The sequence below is a fragment of the Motacilla alba genome, chromosome 2, assembly GCF_015832195.1.
Source record: "Motacilla alba alba isolate MOTALB_02 chromosome 2, Motacilla_alba_V1.0_pri, whole genome shotgun sequence".
Classification (NCBI taxonomy): Eukaryota; Metazoa; Chordata; class Aves; order Passeriformes; family Motacillidae; genus Motacilla; species Motacilla alba.
Window position 1 is genome coordinate 60,602,672 of NC_052017.1, and position 13,653 is coordinate 60,616,324.

At 39.7% G+C, this 13,653-nt stretch overlaps 1 long non-coding RNA gene across 15 annotated transcripts in view; it reads right to left on the bottom strand.

The window, feature by feature from the left end:
* Positions 1–13,653, bottom strand: part of LOC119698323 — a 260,819-nt gene that overhangs the window by 124,441 nt on the left and 122,725 nt on the right. For all 15 annotated transcript variants that reach the window (XR_005256106.1, XR_005256115.1, XR_005256113.1 and 12 more), the window contains exon 4: positions 487–597. This is a non-coding gene — a long non-coding RNA (uncharacterized LOC119698323). The remainder of the gene's footprint in view (positions 1–486; positions 598–13,653) is intronic.

Consider the following 13,653-nt stretch of genomic DNA (forward strand, 5'->3'; position numbering starts at 1 on the left):
CCAACAGGCTTCAGGAGCAGCCCAGGTGTGACATGGACATTTCTGCTGCTATTTCTCACTTGTCTGCTTCACTAACAAATACATGCAGGGGCCTAATAAAGCTCAACCTTGCACTCTTCTCCAGTAACAACCTCACTCAGAATCAGTTCAAGAAAGGCAAAATTAATTTTGTCAGTTCAGCTTTCTTTGACATTGGGCTAAAAGCTTTCAAATACAGAACATTTATATCAGAGAGTTGGTGGGGGTAGGAGGGGGTGAGATTTACTGCAGAAAGCTCACACTATATTTTTAATGGAAACACTCATATTACTAAACAGGAACAGCAGATTCTGAAGGCTGATGCTTGTAATTAGGAGGTCCATCTGTAGTATCTGAAATTTCTTCAATTCTTACAGACAGTTATCTGAATTGTATCTTCCTGTTTTGACTAAAAACCTTCTGAAGTAAGGACTGAGTTAATTATAAATTATTTCATAATACACTCACTCATCTTTCCTGGAGCAGGAAGAAGGGAGTTCAGAATCCTCCACGTAATTCCTTCAATCCCATTCACATCTATTTCAGAAGTAAATCCTCACGTTTCTCTGTGACCCAAGCCTGAAATAAAGAAAAACAGGACAAAAACACTTAGTAACTTTATGTTATGCTCTGATTAAAAAAAAAAAAAATTATAATAATAGGTGCTTTAAAACAATTTGTTCATACTATATTATGTCTTACAGATACTCAAGTCAAAAACATTGCTCTAATTCAAGGTCAAATTAGTGTAGGATGACAGAAAATACAATGTTTTTACACAACTACATAGCCCTATATTCCAGGGCTTTTCCTATTCAGTTACAATAAATCCTGTTAAGGCACTACAAGCTCTCCAGTCACTGGACAAAGTTCAAAATTTCATTCAGGGTGCTTCCTCACTAAAATTTTTTTTAAACAGGAACACAACCTGGAATGTGCTCTTAAAACACAGCCTTGAGAAATAAAATTTATTGAACATTCATGCTATGAAAATGAAGCTGAATTGTGTTAGCAGAAGACAAATCCACTCTCAGACTTATATCTTCCTGTTCTCTGCATTCACTAGCTTCCAGTGTTCACCTGCTTATTTGCCCAAACCATGTCTAAACACACAACAAAGGTGCTGGGGTGCAGCAGGGGGTGATGTCCCTGAAACATTCCCAGCACACCTTCACATTGTGCCCTCTGCTGCTCTCCACACACAGACTGCTGCCCATGTTGGAAACATGGGCTACAGCATGATAGAGATTCCAACAGCCAAGAGGTAAGATCAAGACTTAAACCCTCCTTAGTAAACAGTAAGAAAAGATTCAACGTGGTAGCTAAAATTAGGTACAAAAACCTCCATATTTGTAGATCACTCTTGAAAGTACAGTCTCATGAAAATTTGTTCTCCTTCCATTTATTTCTTATTCCTACATTTATTATTCATTTTTATGCAGAATTATTACACATTATACAGCTTTCTCAATTACTCAATTTCTCATCGTGTGCATTTGTGTATGCGTTTGTACAGCCTTGAAAGAAAATCAACATAAGCAGGCATTGCAGTCTGAAGTCAGGGAGTTTTAAAGTACATGTCTGTAACACTGAACCATGCAGCATGAACTGAAGAAACAGGCCTGGCAAATTTGTGGAATCCAGGTATTCAGGCCTGTGAATGGCATTAGAGATTCTTCCTAAGAAAGTCAAACAAAAGCTGACTTTTGCAAAACATTCTAAAAATCCTGAGAAAGATAAAAGAAAGGACATTTGTCAGTTATAAACTTTTGTTATATCCAAGAGTGCACCTTCACTTTTTTTTATAGTATTTCTTCCATACATGATGGAAACAAGTCCAGAATAAGTGCACAGAGCTCAGAGAGCTTTGTCTTTGCAGACTTCTGGTGGTTCAGTTTACACCTGGAGCAGACACAGCATTTACAAACACAAGTTACAAACTCCTCTAATTCTATGTGATTAAACATAATTTGCTGCATTCAGTTACCTTGCTTAGGAATGTACAGTGCATTAAACTAGTAATGAAGATAAGACCACTGAACTTCATAATTGCAAAGTCCTACCTTCAAAATGCACAGCCTCATGTTTTCTTACTTAAAGAACAAAAACTGCAAAAACAAGACACCCTTGGAAGCCCTGAGGGGTGGAAATCACACCAGTTTGGACCCCTCTGGCACTGACAGAAAAGATGAAAATCCTAATTTGATTGATTAATTGAAAGTAGCATCAGAAAAATCATTGCTCAGCTCCTTAACTTTAGCAACTGGATAATTTTTTGAGGAACATGGTGAAGTCATGAGCTTTCCCAGCTCAATTAGATGGGCTCATTATTAGAAGACTTACATATGAAGCCAAGTATGGTCTGTAAATGTTCATGACTCACTCCTCATGTACTTTGTGTTGACTGCAAAGAACATTTCAAAGCCCAGCTGTCACCAATACCTATGATAACTTCTTCAAACACAGAGACACACACCTTGAAATCTGCTGACAGCTGGAGTGAACAAAGAAAGCCAGAAGTTTCAGATAGTTCTGGAAAAAAACTTGAAATGTATGCTTTGTTGCTCAAGAGTTTAAAAAAAATAAAAAAATATAAAAATATGGTTTTCAAAACAGAGATAAGTTCTTTAATGAGCACACTTTGAGGTTCATTCTCAAGCTTGGGTGCACTGAAACTGAAGGGTACCTGGATTTCTTGAACTGGCCCTTAATTCTAACAGCTTGCTTCAGGTGCCTCATTTTTGGGCAACCAAACATGCACACACAAATCAACCATGTTGCATTCCCTTTATCATAATCTCTGCAGAAGAATTTTGTTATTTTTAACATATTCAAAATAATATCATCTTTATTGCAGATTGAAGATTGAAAATGGCCGGATAGAATGCTCACTCTTTTTTATGCAATCATATGACTGTATTTCATGAGGAGATAACTGAACAATTAAATCAAGATACATGGCTGAGACCCTGAAGAGTAAATCACCTTCTCTAAGTTTTAATATCCAAACAACCAACAGTATGTATCTTTCATTTCTTTTATCTATAAGGGCAAAAAGCTTTAGAATACTCACAGAAGCTCAAGCCTTGTTCTCAAAAGCCTGCCAAAGTCATCTGAAACACATTGGCCAAACATACGCAGCAAAAAAAATGCAGGGCCTCCCTATCATTTGGGAAAACGTGAGAGAAGAGAGGAGGAGTCAAACCAATCAAATAAAACCCAGTGGAATAAATCAGGCCACTTAAATACAAATGTTCATACATCTTCCCCCACAGATCTTCCTACAAAATGCTCACCCAAGACCGTGTGTGCATACACATGGGTGTGCCCCTGGGAAGGCATGGGATACAGCCCTGCCTGAACTGAGCCAGCTACCAACCACACCATTAGCCAGGCAAGATGGGGAAATTCCCCTTTTTCCCTGTTTTTAATGCAAGGAAATCATAGAAAGTAAGGATCCTGCCCACCCCAGGCCTGCAGTTGACAGGCGGCCTTCTGTTAGGGTTATGTGGAATGGCTTCACACATGATGGAGACGGGAGTGCCTGCACAGGGGAACCTCCACCACAGCACCTCTGCCTTGGCACCACATTTGACAGGGACCTGCCTTTGCACCCTGGGCACGCAGGGCTGCACATGAAGGGTCACTCAGGGCCAGGCACATACCAGAAGCAGTTCATATGCCAAAAAGAAGCAGGTTCAGTAGGAGAAAGTCAGCAGATGCCAAGTGCTTTTTAACACAACACTTTCAGAAACACCCACATGCACACACACACACAGGCACAGGGAGGCAGGGCAGGGGGGTTGCAGAGCACCATCTCTGCTTTAAAAACACTGTGAACTAGAGTAAGTCAATGATCAACCGATTGTGAGGTTTTCCTGGAAATGTAAATATACTTCTAAAAAATCTGTCTTGATGTTCTTCCCTCATGCAAAAAGAGCTATGCCTGCTTCCACAACCAGAAGGTTTCCCAAAAGATTACTTTCCCAATCATCACTACCACTAATGATCTTTTGAATGCTGTTTTAACAGGTAAAATCATATCTCTTAGCTAAGAACGCAAAGCTGATATGAGCTAGAGTTCAGCTGCATTTCTTCTAAGGATATTATCAGAGAAGTGGCAAATTGAGCCTCAGAACCTTAGAAAAATAAAGAATACTTGCTCATAGCTATTTCAAGTCTGTCCAATGCAGCCATAACTTGATTTTGTGGAGGCAGAGAGGGAGGTTTTGGGGCTTGCTTTCTTAATAAAGACCACAAATAATGCGACCCACAGGAACCTCAGAAGAGAAGGTAGTCTGACTGCCCTGTCTCAGCTCACCCTGAAGAAACAAAATAGCATAGAAGGCAAATCCTACAAATTTGGGTCCCATCAATACAAAGCCCACACATGCTATGACAGGCACCCCCAGTGCCCTATTTCATACTGTGACCCCTATCATCCCCCACTGGTATGGAACAGGAGTAGGAACAGCAGCAGCAGGAATCCCCACTACAGAGAAAAAGTAGCATCAAGATAACCTTTTTGTGCCATCTCCCATAAGAGCAAGGAATCACACACAGAATGTGCTGATTTGGAGGGGACCCACAAGGATCACCGAGTTCAGCTCCTGGCCCTGCACAGCACCATCCCAAAGAGTGACAGCACGACCCCAAAACATTGCCCAATCACTTTTTGAGCTCTGTCAGGCTTGGTGCTGTGGCCACTCCCCTGGCCTGTTCTGTATGCCCTTGGCTCAGAGTACAGCATAAGCCCAGGGGTCAGGATGAATGAGATAGCCCAAAGGATGTGGCTGCACAGGGGCTGCCCCAGGCAAAGTGCCAAGAAAACAGGGCTGCAAGAAACTCCTCTCCTGGGCCACAGCTGGGGGACCTAGTCGAAGTCTCAGGGCAAAGTTCAGGTTAGAGATAGAGCCAGGTTGAGAGAAAAATAAAGTGTGGGGGCTGCAGGACCTCTCTCCCACTGAACTCATCTGCGTGCGGGTGAGATGAAAGATGTAATCTGCCCCTCACAGCTGCCACTGTAGGCTGCAAATACCTTCAGGCAGACATCATAAACTTCATTACACCTGGCTAGCCTCAGGTTTTTAGTACATTCAAAGGGGAAAATACATATATACATATATATATATATATATATATATATATATATATATATATATATATATAAATTCCAAAAACTTTTCATTACTTCCTGAAGTATGCCATACCCTAATCCAGCCTTTCAAAGCACAGGGGCCACAGCTGCTGAGAGAGCTGAGGCAGGTACCCAGGGGCCCGGTCTGCCAGCACCTGTGTGTGAAACCCAGCCCTGAGACCATCCCACTGGGGCTCTCTCCCCATCCACTCAGAGGCTTCCATATCCCCTGGCCAGCACTGCTCTGCCCCACTTACTCAACTCCACTGCTACAAGAAGAGCTCTGTTTCTCCAGGGCTTCTCTGTGAAAGCTTAAGGCTGAAAGGAAGCCATTCATGGCCAGCTGCTCACTATTTTTAAGTTGGCCTGTTACGCAGTTGTTGTAAGGGCATACCTTGAGTTATCTGCCACTGCACTGCTGGTCACTGTCCTGAATTGCCAATCTAACTCTTTGGCTGCATTCACAAAATCTTTGCATTATGTAGCTTTTCATCAGAATCAACTTAAAATGGAAAAAGGTCATCTATTTTCCTTTCATTTTCTTCTTGACAGGAAGATTTTTTTTTTAATAAATCTACAATATACATGGAAAGACACATATTCCTTGAAAATTAACTCTAAAGCTGGTCATTAATTATGAAATAAGCCTGCCATCTGAAATCTTGTTTCAATTTTTAAAAGTCTGAAAAAAGTGTTTTAAATATATCTTCACATGAAACTCCACCAAGATTTGGCCACAAAATCCAGCATAATAGAAATCCGTGAGTAGAAGTCAGGAAATTGCTCATTTCAAATCAAAGACTACCACCTCCATGTCTGGGGAAGAGTTGCACAACCTTCACAACTTGCCAGCTAAATATCTGTTGTGGTATTTGCTCTGTTTTTAATTTTTTAATATCTTAGGTATAATCCGAATAACAACTATCAGTGAATAAGGGCTTAATAAAGGAAATAATATTTTACCATTGCTGATGACCTCAAAAGACATCCAACAATATCTGCACTCTTAAATCTTTATGCACTCTTAAATGCCTTGTTCTATCAAGCTGAGCATAGGCCAGTAAAGTATCCCACTTGAAATTGTTCAGAGAAGGGACGTTGTATATAACACACATAATTTTATCTTTTGCAATAATTTTTAATCCTTAAAAAACCAGAAGCATAAAATTCATAATTAAAATAATCTATTGCATTCTTGCAGTTTTAAGTCTTAAAAAAAAATATTGATTATGTGCGCCAAGGAATATAATGAGCATAGAAACAAAACTACAGTGCATCAGCTTTCAGGTTTCCAGACATTATCAGTGGTCAAATTTCAAAAAGGAAACAGCTCCCTCTGTTCCACAGCTTCCATTTATCTATAAACTTTCTTTATAGATGTAATTAATTCTGGCAACAATTAGTCCTTTGCACACAGCCCTCAAAAAAATTAGCAGCTACTCAGAAATAAACTAAAATGATGAGCTTAATCACAACCCATTTGGGGAAGAAGAAAAATCAGGCATATCTTCAGCTATCATTTTTTAAAAAATAAAGTATAAAAACGATTAAAATATCTTGAACTTAGGAAGAGATCATCAGTTTCAGAAGAAAAAAGGAGGTTTGTGTAAAAGCTTTTGCCATAGCCAATCTAAGACAAGGGGTAGACTCTAACAACACACAATTAGGAATATACTTTTTGACGCTGTTAAGGAAGCTGCCCTGCATAACTCAATATTTCCTATGCAATGTTTATTTAATAGCTCATTTATGTATAATATTTGATGTCATATATTCACTAAAGTCTCAGGATACTCAGACTCCAGCCTTGTGCACTGTAAACTTAAAAACTAAGTAAATTTAATTTTCTTCCCATCAAAAACCATGACAATTAAAGCACATTCTCTACAATGCCTCTTGCAATACTTAACATATCAAATTCTTCTTAACCTATGTCATCCTGAATCTCAGCCTCTGCCATAGGTTATATAGCTGGAACAGAAATTGCCAGAGATAAAAACTCACAGCCTTCATCTGCCGAGAGCTTTGTAACTTCTAAGACTGGACCAGACACTGTATTATTACCAATATGGACACTATTTTGATCATTATTATTTTTCAGCAGAAAAATAGTTAAAATAAAATACCAAATACTAAATACCAAGCATTTCTATTGCAGAATTCAACACCACACAGATGAAAGGCACAATTTATGCTCCTCTGACCCACAGCAAAAGAAATCAAGCCTTGCATTCAGATCATGCTTGGAAATTTTCTCTGGTATTATTACAACAATATATTTCTATGAAACTCCTTTCCCAACTCTGGCTGGTATTTTCTGACAGGAATCTCGCTCATCAGGAAAAAAAAAAAAAAAAAAAAAAAACCTCATCAGCTGAAAAAAAATATTTTGTGAAAACATTTTGGGAATCAAAGAGATGATGAGGAAACACATACCCTAAATGCTCTGATTCCCACCGGTCTTTCCTGGCTCCCCAAAACAGGCTGGGGAGAACACAACTGAAGGGATTTAGAGGCAGACATCCCCAGTTTGCAAGAAGCAATGTCCTTCAGATGTGAACTGTGTGCCAAGCAGTTTGTTTCATCAAAGGCGGCCTGGGCAGCAGCAGCAGCACGGCAGGCTTCGATATTTCTGTGGTCCACCCAAACCTCCAATGCCCACAAATGGAAGTGTTTACAGTTGTGTGTGGAGCAGGTTAGAAGTTAGCATTGCACATGACTTCATTTTGAGCTGATATTTCTATCTTACACTACATAAAAGCACAAATTTGCTCTGAGATGGCTCAGCAAGCTCTGAAGAATGAAGGACCTGGAGACACAAGTCCTAAACTCTCCATAAACCTTTACTTGCAAAAAATGGAAAAGCTATTCCAACCATCAAGGCAGGAACAGCCAGTTCTGAGGCTTTTGCTTGTCAGTCAGGGGTTTAGGGGGCAGAAGAGAATAAAGATACAAGGAAGTGGGAGAGAAAAAGGGTTTTTTAACAGGCCCAGTGCTAGGTCATCCAGAGTTCAGATCTCAAAAACAAATCACCATGGTGCTTTGCCAAGATGACCAATATTTCTGAAGGAGTTGCTTTTGAAATTATTTTACTGAAACAGGCTTTAAAGCATGTCTATATTCAGTATTGGTGCTGGCCCTTGATATTAAAACCTTATCTCTCCTCCTCCCTTCCTGACCCACCATTAAATACAATTAACTCCACTTTCTTTCCAATGCCTTATGCTTTCTTGGCAAAGATCAGGCTAAAAAGCCTATCAGAAAGCAGAGAATGGAGGAAGGAAGGATGAAACACAGCAGGAGAGCTGTGCCCAAAGCTGATGATTTAAACAAAATTTAGCTTACAGTTAATTCACAGCAGGATTTTTGTAATGTCTTTTATCACCAATGAAGCCATTTCCTCATTATTCATAATCATGACACATAAGACAAGGAAAGATGTTTCTGCATAAAATGGAAAACCATTAGCATAGAATCAAAAACCACAAAGGCTCAATGAATTTTAGAAAAGTAGCCAATTCTTCCTTCTCTTCACTAGGGAAAAGTAGTAATATTATATCCCACTGAGGTGATCTGTAGCAAAACCCCTGAATATCCTGTGCAAAACTTCCTCAGGCTTCCTCAGAGCTCCTCTCAGAGAGAAATGAAGAAGTCCCACCAAGCCTGCCCCCTCTAGTTCTCATTCTCATATCACACAGAGCACATGTTAATGGTCCCTGTCTGCCCTGTTAAATTTTAATATGGGGAAGTCGTCTACAAAGAATAAGAGGAAATAGTGTAATACACATTTCAACTTTGCTCCTTCCTAGAATCCACTGCTAATGCATTTCAGCCAAAAAGTATACCAAAATCATTTAGCTTATTAGTGTTTTTTCAAGTCATGGGTAGTAGAACAATTTTTAGTCAAGAGTCATCAAGATTTTCAATAACATTCATTTCTAATAATACATGATGGAAAATTTAGTTTCACCATCACAGACAAGAAATCTGCCTCAGTAGTTAAAGAAAACTAACTCATGAAGGCAAGAGTCAAAATTATATCAGAGGCAGCCACAGGTCAACATGACATTTCCTTTATCTGATCTTGGATTATGCTTGTACATGGCAGAACTAAAAACATGCTGATAATATTTGTGGGGTCTTACTATTGAAATTGCATTTGTGTGCACCTGTGAGAAAGCACAGACAGATTGCAAACCATTAGCTGCCTTTGCCAGCTGAAGGAATTTACTTTGTCAGTGGATGGAAGTCTGAAACTGCCTCCACAGAGAGTTCTAGAAGCTCACTAAGTCAGAGGTATGTGGTAAAGGCAATGTGCAAGAAATCAGATTTCTGTATTTCTACAAAATAACATTTTGAGCTTCAGGGACAAAGCCAAACTTCTGTATACTGATGTCAAAACAAAGACAATTTACCTACACATAAGTAACAACCTCATTGCAAGCCTGGCCATTAAACTTCATCCTTTCTTTTAATCCCCTGTACTATGCACTTTTTTCAACTGACTGTTACTTCTCATTTGACCTGTTTAACCTCGCTGTTTAATCTTTCTACTCCCAGACCACTTCTGCTGCTCTCTCAGCTCACAGACAGCCTTCCATTAGAGCTCTTCTCAGCCCGGAGGAATGTTAATTGTTGTACAAATCACCCTGTAAAAGTGAGTATCATGAAAAAGAGCTGAGCAGCAGAAACTCAACCACTAGCCAAACACATTCAGCTTTTTCCTTAGTTGAACAAAATATGAAGACAACTCAAAAACAGAAGTTTTGTTTTCAGGTAGAAAAAAAGAAAAAATATAACATAACTGGGAAAAATTTGAACACAGTAAAAAAAACCCCATCTTTGGAGATGAAACAGCACAATGCAAGTAAGCAAGGAAACCACAAACAGAAATCTTGGCACAGATTAAACTCCAGAAAACAGATATGCTTTTTTCAAAAAATCTAAGAGAAGAGGTTTATTTTTCCTTATTGTGCTATTAATAATTTACCCCAGCTTCTTCTTTCATGTACACTCTATGAAAGGAGCCATTAGTTTAAAAAAAAAAAAAGAAGGTGGTACATTTTTATAGTATAGTTCTGGTAACTTCAACAGTTCATCATGAGCTTCAGTTAAACACGCAGGGAAGGGAAGTGGACGAGAGCACTCTTCTGCTCATGCACTCATTGCAGGAGCTGCGAGGACAAGCACTACCGGGAAAAAGCCACTGAGTAGTTGGGGATAAGACAACAATGTCAAGAGAACTCATGAAGTCAGCAAACAACAGAGAGGCCCACCAAGGTTTCCACAGGAATGAAAACCAAGAAGAAGTATTAAAGCAGTTTTGGGAGACCCAGTAGTTAGAGGTAAACCTTTTTTAAGCTCAGCTGGAAAGGCGTACAGCAGCAGGAGATTATAGGAGCCATTGCACCAATCTGCTGCAATTGCAATGTCGTAGCCTCTTCACTGTGTTGAACCCTCAGCCTCTGCCTCCACTTCCTCCCACCACAAAAACCTAAATGCTCTAGGACATTGTGGCCTCTCTGTAGTCCAGCTGAAAGTAATTTGCTCTTCCATTTCTCTCCAGCTACAAGTATTGCACCAGATTTTAGATTGCTTCTGAGTTTGAGGATGAAAAGAAGGAGCTCCTGTCTCCTTTGGAGATGGTACATCTCCTGCTGCAATCCACGAGCTGGAGCAGATCAGGGGGCCAGATCTGCAGGTCTGACCTGAGTATGAGGCTCTTACAAAGACACTTGGGACATCAGCATCAGTGAAGAAGCAGAGGGTGAAAGAACATGCCACTAGCATGGCGTTTCCTATACTCTTAAAATGAATGATAGCTCAAACAGAAACAAATGTCTAGTCAGTGAAGGAACAACTTCCTCATTTCTTTCACTTTTAGAGAAGGCTTTATTTTAATAATCTTTTTAAACTGCTTAATGGGAATCCAGGATATCTGCTATACTTCAATTCTCTACATTTCCCTTGATTACAACAGCACCTCCCTGCACAGAACACACTGCACACCCTATTCAGGAGCTGACATATCAGTATTTTGGTGGGTTCTGACAGTTTAACTTTTTCCCTTTCATTTTCCTCCTTTGAAGTCTTCAAAGAAATAAATCTATCATCTTCTTACTATAAATACAGAAAAGCCCTACAGGTCATAAGTTTGCTACCACCTATGGGTTTTCTAGAAAGCTCAATGCTATATGCTCAGAAGTGTGTTTCCTGCCCAGAAACACATGGGGCTATCAGAACTAACTCCACAGACCAATTCCCTCCCCTCAATGACAATTCACCCTGATACTATCTTGCCCCCAGTGGATCAAAACCAGTATGAACTTACCCTTACCAAAAGGAGTAATTTTTATCCTGTGTTTATCCTACAGTTTCATCAATCATAGAGTGAGAGAATGCAGGCATAAGTCTGTGCATGCAAAGGGGGTTTAAATCCCCCTCTCCTACCCTGAAGATTTTTATTAGTGCTATAAAGTCAGAATCTCAGCTAGACTGTTTGTTTCATCATGTCACTTGCAGACAATCAGTTGTACCTAATAACAAGCTGCCACAACTTCTCCTTTCTGAATCCAAGACTGTCCAGCCTAACCTTGAAGGGGGAAAGTAAAGTAAATGACATCTCTCTCAGGGTTTGCCTTCAAACAAAAAACAAGGAGTAGAAATGACTAGGAATTGATGCATGGAGATGTGAAAACATTAAGTGAGGTATTTCAAACCTCTTCCCAGGTAACTTTATAAGAGATGATTTCAGACTTAAAAGCACTGCCTTGATTAAACTACATCCACTTAAAAAAAATACTTCAATCAAATCAAGTGACTGTGGAAACCTCTTTTAAATACCACTGCCTACAATCTCATAGAGTCCCAGGCAAAGTTCCCAAAGACTTCAATAAAACATTTGTCTGGGATAAGGAGTGCCAGATTTGGCCCACTTTAATACATTAAGTCTGTGGTAGGTGAAAAACTGAAACATGCAGCAGTTGTGAAACTACCCTCATAGCCAAGGAGATAAGAGAAAACAGCACTCATCCTTCCCCACAATGGGAACATGCAGAGGGTGGATGGGAAATTTAAAGAAGAGGAGGGAGCAGGAATTTTAGGATAAAAATTATTTAATATCCTCCTAGTGTGGGCTGGAAAGGATTGTGGTATGCCTGTTAGAGAAACTGGCTGGAGTATAAGGCTGAGAAAGTATTCAAGGACGGGATTGTGTGAGCGTGTGTGTGTGTGAGTGTGTTAAGGGTCAGGTCTGTGCAAGTTCACAAAGTTCACTCAATTCTCCTGCCAACTCTTCCGGGCTTGAGACAAATACAGATAACCTTGGCTTAACCTAACTTCAAGCAAACCTTCCCTTGTCACCCCCACCCTCAATTAGCAACTTTCAATCCAAAGTGCCTAAAAATAAACGATGAAATCACTTCAGTTACAGCTCTAGTAATGCACTTTTCCATAAACTTCACCGTGTCACTGAACTGATTCAAATACCATTTGCTAAAAAACACATAATGTGTGAGAGGGGTATTGTGGCTTAACTCCCCAGATTTTTACTCCTGCAGAACAGTTTTTCTACCCCTCAGCAAACAAGGTACTCCTGACTGCATTAGTGTTACTGCTGCTGCTTTTAAGATGAGCAATGCTAAAATAGCTGGTTGGATTGCTTTTCAAACAAGACGAGTTTCTTGCACAGCACAACACTGTTATTCAATACACACCTTTCATCATTTCAGGAACTTTTTTTCCTCCCTGTCCCCCAGCTGGGAACATCCATGCTCATGGCAGTCTCCAATATCAAGACCACCCAGATTTATCTTCGTCTCTCAACTGTCTGCCTCTGCTGCACCGAGATAAAAATCTAGACAGAGCCTTTATTATTATTTTATCCAGAACTTGTCTAAACGTTCACCTGGAAAACACTGACTCACTCTGTCTTTAACCACCTGAGGAATGCAAAGGAATATAAATTAACTCATAGGCGTAGAAACTCAACAAGCAACAGCATAATCAAACAATGAAAGTCAGAGCAACAACAGAAGTTTTTAAAACAGATGAAAAGGACTGAAATCCTAAAAATAGAAGCCAGAGGAAGCTTGGATGATCTGTTCCTTTTGCCATAGTTCTAGTTTATCATCAGATGATAGCAAATAATATTCAATTTATTAGTGTCTCATCAATCCCAAGTTATAAGCTTTGAACACTAAATAATCACCACCAAACACACACAGTTTTATGCAAGGGTCTCCTAAGAAAACAAGATATTCACAAATAAACAACTCTTTCACCTCAAGTCTTTGCAGAGAGAAAAGCTGATGTAAGCTACAACATTCCAAGTCTTGGTAAAAAGCTGGTGGATTGCTAAGTTATCACTTAAAGCTTATCAGGTGAAGTTTAATGCTACAGTACGTTTGATTTTCCCTCATGTCTGCTGCATCAGCCCCCATTGCTAAAGCTCAGTGACAAATTGCAACATCTCTGTTTTGAGTGTAATCACATTGGTC